This window comes from Girardinichthys multiradiatus, chromosome 11 (assembly GCF_021462225.1).
Source record: "Girardinichthys multiradiatus isolate DD_20200921_A chromosome 11, DD_fGirMul_XY1, whole genome shotgun sequence".
NCBI classification, from domain to species: Eukaryota; Metazoa; Chordata; class Actinopteri; order Cyprinodontiformes; family Goodeidae; genus Girardinichthys; species Girardinichthys multiradiatus.
In genome coordinates this window covers 24,865,342-24,872,282 of record NC_061804.1, presented here as the reverse complement: position 1 = coordinate 24,872,282, position 6,941 = coordinate 24,865,342, and positions in this window count along the sequence as shown.

Below are 6,941 nucleotides of genomic sequence, written 5' to 3'. Positions count from 1 at the left end.
AACGTAGCAAGAAAGCATCAGATCCTTGAAGATTTTAACAATTAGGAAAATCCTAATTGGCAATTACTTTGATTTGTAATCCTAAAGGTTTTTAATGAGTTCATTTAATGGTGCCATGGAGCATGATGGAGAATGGTAATTGGCTTTTATAAGATGTGTTAAAAATCAAGGTGTGCCTGCAAAGTGGGTGATGCTTCTTTTTCCACCAAACACTATTGCAACATTAGGAAAAGTTTTATACTCAGAAAATTTCAGAAAGGATCTCCCTTTTAGTAAAAACGGAATAGAACGAGTAATATTTCACCACCAGCAGCTCAGTTCTTAATAATCATTCACTGGTGAAGTGCTTATGCGCATTCATCTTCAAGGGTAAAGCTGAAAAGTAGTAAAAGAACGGATACAGCTGCTGTTGCAGACATTTACATTCATTCGTTATCATTCATTACCAAGTTCTAACAAGGTCACAGTAGTCAGGAAAGATAGAGGTCAGAGAGGTAACACACTGAGGCGAAGAGGAAAAGTCATCCTTCAAAAACACTGAGAAATCTGGCAGAAAGACAGGAAGGAGGAACCGTGTTAGATGAAGAAAAGTATGAGACGAGTGAGGAAGTGTGGAGAAGGGCGTGATGGGTCGTGTCAGACAGACGGCTGTACTACCCTAAAGTCCAGCTGTCTGAGGCCTAATCTAATGCTGATTCATTCCACTGAGAAATGCTTCTGGCTTTACATGCACTCATCATAGGTATGTCAGGATAATTTTGGACTTTTATTACATTCGGACTATTCATCTTACAGAGTGAAATGATCATACAAGATCCAACTTCAAGGATTCTTTTAAACAGGAATTGCACAGGTTGGAATTTATTCTGGAAATTGTCTTCTCCAAACCAAAATTATGAACATTCCCCTACTAATATTTGGCAAAATGTCCCTTGGCAAGTTACAGAGAAACCACATTATTTTTACAGCCATGAATAAGGTTCTGGCATAACTCTTGCAGAATATTTGCCCACTTTTCTTCTGTGAAAGTACAGAACTCATTTAAACTCATGTTTGCTGTCCTGGCACAAACCAGTCTTTTAAGCATAGATCTTAAATATTAAACAGATTAGAGGTCGGAACCATTCCTGAACGTTAATGTTACCCTGATGTGTGTTTGGGATCATTGTCCTGCTGGAAGACTCAACTGTGTCCAGTTTTGAAAACTCTATCTGTTGATATGAGAAAAAGTTGAAGAATTTGAGGTAAAATTCTTTAACCTTAATGTTAAGGAATTCGAGGTTAGTCTTCATTATTTTTATCAATTCTGTGCAAAACATTACTTGTAGTTAAACAGACCCAAAGCACGATGATACCACCAACATGCTTGGGAGCTCTTTTAGGTTTGAAAGCTACACCTGTTCTCCTTTCAGATCATATATTTCAGATTAACATACTGGTCCTTCTCAAAATATTAGCATATTGTGATAAAGTTCGTTATTTTCCATAATGTCATGATGAAAATTTAACATTCATATATTTTAGATTCATTGCACACTAACGGAAATATTTCAGGTCTTTTATTGTCTTAATACGGATGATTTTGGCATACAGCCCATAAAAACCCAAAATTCCTATCTCACAAAATTAGCATATCATTAAAAGGGTCTCTAAACGAGCTATGAACCTAATCATCTGAATCAACGAGTTAACTCTAAACACCTGCAAAAGATTCCTGGGGCCTTTAAAACTCCCAGCCTGGTTCATCACTCAAAACCCCAATCATGGGTAAGACTGCCGACCTGACTGCTGTCCAGAAGGCCACTATTGACACCCTCAAGCAAGAGGGTAAGACACAGAAATAAATTTCTGAACGAATAGGCTGTTCCCAGAGTGCTGTATCAAGGCACCTCAGTGGGAAGTCTGTGGGAAGGAAAAAGTGTGGCAGACAACGGTGCACAACGAGAAGAGGTGAGCAGACCCTGAGGAAGATTGTGGAGAAGGGCCGATTCCAGACCTTGGGGGACCTGCGGAAGCAGTTGACTGAGTGTGGAGTAGAAACATCCAGAGCCACCGTGCACAGGTGTGTGCAGGAAATGGGCTACAGGTGCCGCATTCCCCAGACCTGGGCTACAGAGAAGCAGCACTGGACTGTTGCTCAGTGGTCCAAAGTACTTTTTTCAGATGAAAGCAAATTCTGCATGTCATTCAGAAATCAAGGTGCCAGAGTCTGGAGGAAGACTGGGGAGAAGGAAATGCCAAAATGCCAGAAGTCCAGTGCCAAGTAACCACAGTCAGTGATGGTCTGGGGTGCCGTGTCAGCTGCTGGTGTTGGTCCACTGTGTTTTATCAAGGGCAGGGTCAATGCAGCTAGCTATCAGGAGATTTTGGAGCACTTCATGCTTCCATCTGCTGAAAAGCTTTATGGAGATGAAGATTTCATTTTTCAGCACGACCTGGCACCTGCTCACAGTGCCAAAACCACTGGTAAATGGTTTACTGACCATGGTATCACTGTGCTCAATTGGCCTGCCAACTCTCCTGACCTGAACCCCATAGAGAATCTGTGGGATATTGTGAAGAGAACGTTGAGAGACTCAAGACCCAACACTCTGGATGAGCTAAAGGCCGCTATCGAAGCATCCTGGGCCTCCATAAGACCTCAGCAGTGCCACAGGCTGATTGCCTCCATGCCACGCCGCATTGAAGCAGTAATTTCTGCCAAAGGATTCCCGACCAAGTATTGAGTGCATAACTGTACATGATTATTTGAAGGTTGACGTTTTTTGTATTAAAAACACTTTTCTTTTATTGGTCAGATGAAATATGCTAATTTTGTGAGATAGGAATTTTGGGTTTTCATGAGCTGTATGCCAAAATCATCCGTATTAAGACAATAAAAGACCTGAAATATTTCAGTTAGTGTGCAATGAATCTAAAATATATGAATGTTAAATTTTCATTATGACATTATGGAAAATAATTAACTTTATCACAATATGTTAATATTTTGAGAAAGACCTGTATATTTATCTGTGATTGTATGTGTGCATTTAAAATACCAAAATCAGTCGCAATCATGCTGATGATGCCAGTATGGAAACTTTTGTCCGACACTGTACACTAAAGCAGGGTTCCTAAACTTAAACTGACCACCTTAAAATGACCACCTTAAAATGCATATAATTTTTACACTCTTTGTTTATAAAATTAAAGTAAAGTGAAATAATTATATGTATTTTTAAATGAATTTATTTTTTTAAAATGACATTTGATTATTTAATTTTGTATATTATTTCATTGTTTAATACGTCATTTCCTGGTACATTTCTTTATTTCATAATAAATTAATTTATTTAATTTGTCCTCTCTTGGTCCTCCAAACAGCTCAATGGTCACATCATGAAGATACTAATAATTATCTCCACTTGGTGTCTCGCGTCCCAATTTGGGAACCATTGCTCCAAAGTATCTACACACACTCCTTAGTCAGTAATTTGCTCATCTGTACCATGATGTACCTCTGCAATATCCTATGTTCTTTATTCAACCTTTATCTTTGTGACTTTAGCATAGCTCGATGACAGGACTCTCATAAATTCTTATCAATTTTCTTTTGAACCAGATGCATTGGGTTAATGGCTTATAAATAAAACTAATTATGCATTATGATGGTGAAAAGGTAATTTGGCATCAATTGCCCTTGTACTGCATACCCAGCACACTTTGGTATTTCACTAAATGAGTCAGGAATGAGGAGAGAGGCACAATAGATACGCTACCTGAAGCCAGCGCTGCCTATAGGCTAATGCTCACATTATGTCTATATTATCTCACTGCGCAATGGAGCCTTATCAAGAATAGCAAAAATAACAAGGTAATCAATTAACTGAACCAGGCAATTAACTTAATTAATTGCTTGCATGCCCAGGAGTTTCCTGGCGCTTGAGCTGAGGACACCATTACCACACTGGCCTGTGATTAGATTACAGTGTTAGTAATGCCATTTGAGTCTCAAGTGTGGGAGCTGGAAAGTGGATTCCCACTGGTTGCTGTAAGCTTCTATCTCCAAATTAACAGTCTTGTGTCCTTGGTATAAGCTTCACAAGTAAGGAGGCCCTTCGGTGCGAAGCCGATTCTACTTTCAATGAATTAGTGAAGAACATTATTTCCTTTCTATTGGCAGGGCTCCCGCTGATCAATAATGCCTTGTGGGAAATACACAAGCAGTAATTGTAGGTTCTACAAACCTAAAACTGGAAAAAGTTTCAGGTTTTTTTTTCTTTTGGTAAATCTTTAGATATAATTAAATACAATCTAAAGTGTTAAAAGCATATTATTCCATACTGGTTTCATGGAAAGACACATTAGAGCTTCTCAATTGAATTTTGGTCAGGTTCATTCTACTATATGACTCTACTTTGATTCAAACCATTGAAGCTCTGGATGTGTGTTTAGGGTCGCCCTTTTGTAAGGCTAAGCTCTGAATCTTTTCTATAGCTTAGTTATTGATTTTATTCATATTACATTCTATATTTAACTGACAATTTCTAATAAATTTCTTTAATTTGAATTGGGTTTTGCCTAAAGTGCTTACCATTCAAATGTCGGAAAGTTTGATCAAATTTAGAGAAAGAGACACATTGTTGTTGAGATTACATGGAAGCCATTACTTACTGTAATGCACAGCTTAGACTGACAGCAGATAACATCAACCTCAGTTTTGTTGCACAAAGGGATCCATGCATGTTGGTATTCTTGTGGGACAATCTGCTGACATTTGATTGACACACTGTATTTGCTGATGCTAATGCACAAAGACTTGTGGTATGCATTATGTTTGGCTTCACATTGCCAAGAGAAGAGAAAATTAGAATTTGAGGTATTCCAAACACATGCATTTACACACACACACACACACACACACACACACAAATGGCAACTTGAGGAATTGATTTGAAGTCATTCAGATTTGTCCTCCTCTATTTGGCTGCCAGTAATCTCGTGCTGTTTCTTTGTGCAATGTTGAAGATAAGAATGCCTGTCATCTCTGTTGTGTTCTGTGTTTTTGAACACGGTTCCATGCTGCACCAACACATCATGGGGTGGATTTTTAGGCAAACATAATGTGTCTCTGACCCTCTGTCAGGAATTCTCTGGTCTTGTAATGAACATGCTGACAGTCCAATTAGCATGAAGTCATTTTGGTGGTCAACTCCAGCAAAATGCCTTTGCAGCTGTCCCACAGTGGTAGCACACAGCAGCTCAGTTAAGGATCACAGCACATCCAATAAAACATGTACAACACTACGAAGGTGAACTGGATGCACTGTTTTTTGGATCCCGTTGACATTTAAACATTTCTTGCAATGTTTGGAATTTTCCAATAAGTTTATTTTCAAAGTAAGAAGGGACAGCTGTTTGATATTCAGTTTAGGTGCATCTCAATACATTAGACTATTTTTATAGATTTGTTTCACAAAAATGTATGCATTTCAAGCATTTATTTCTATTTTAATAATTACAGCTTACAGCTAATAGAAACCCAAAATGTAGTTTGAACTACTGCATCAATGTGGTGTAGTAGAAGGGTGAACACTCTGTGGCTCTGCTGAGGTGATAAGGAAGCCCAGATTTCTTTAACGGCAGCCATCAGCTTGTCTGCATTGTTGGCTTTGGTGTCTCTTATCTTTCTTTTGACAATACTCTATCATTTCTGCATAGGGTTTAGGTCAGATGAGTTTGCTAGCCAAACAAGCACAGTGATACCAATGTCATTAAAACAGGTATTGGTACTTGTGGCAGTGTCACCAGGTACCTAGTCATGCTGGAATATGAAATTAGGATCTCCATAAAGCTTTCCAGCAGAGGGACTAACTTTGAACTTGTGTAGCTAATTTGCTACATACATGTGTTTTGTGTCTCTTGAAGCTCCAGTTCTTGCGAATCTCCCCTAAACTCTTGAATAGGTTTTGCTTCACAATCTTCTCAAGGATTCCTGTATGCTTTTGTACCTTTTTCTACCACAGTATTTTCCTTCCACTCAACCTTCCATGAATATACCAGGATACAGAAATCTATGAACATCCAGCATCTTTTGCAATGACCGTTGGTGGCTCACCTTTTACCTTTACCTCGTCGTCGTCGTCTTCCGCTTTATCCAGGACTGGGTCGCGGGGGCAGCAGACTCAGCAGAGACGCCCAGACGTCCCTCTCCCCAGACACCTCTTCCAGCTCCTCCGGGGGGAGCCCAAGGCATTCCCAGGCCAGCCGAGAGACATAGTCCCTCCAGCGTGTCCTGGGCCGTCCCCTGGGCCTCCTCCCGGTGGGACGTGCCTGGAACACCTGCCGAGGAAGGCGTCCAGGAGGCATCCGGTATAGATGCCCGAGCCACCTCAACTGGCTCCTCTCGATGTGGAGGAGCAGTGGCTCTACTCCGAGCCCCTCCCGGATGGAGGAAGCTCATTTCAGCCGCTTGTATCCGGGATCTCGTTCTTTCGGTCATGACCCAAAGTTCATGGCCATAGGTGAGGGTAGGAGTCTTTACCTTTACCTTTTATATAATATTTTTAACACTCAAACTCTCTAATGTCTGTCACTTCAGAGTGCATTTATGAACCAAAATGAAGTTCCTGGACACTTATCCTCACCCAGCCCCAACCACTGCTTATATAATCTTTGCACGTTCATCTGAACTCAACTTCACATCAAGCCTTAAAAAAAGTCTTTGTGTTGCTATAAATGATTTATGTTAAGAGAGCTTGAGGAAGTTGAGCCACCACATTTTAGCTGAATAATTGGAAGTAAGTCTTCACAACAAGAGCAACATAAGTGGACCATCTTTCAGGTCTGCACCTGAGTAATTATGCTGCAGGTGAAGGAAGTAAGGTGGGGAAAAATCGGTCTCATTTTAATTGAGTCCCTCTGAGTAAACTGGAGAAGTTCACCCATCACTCAAACAC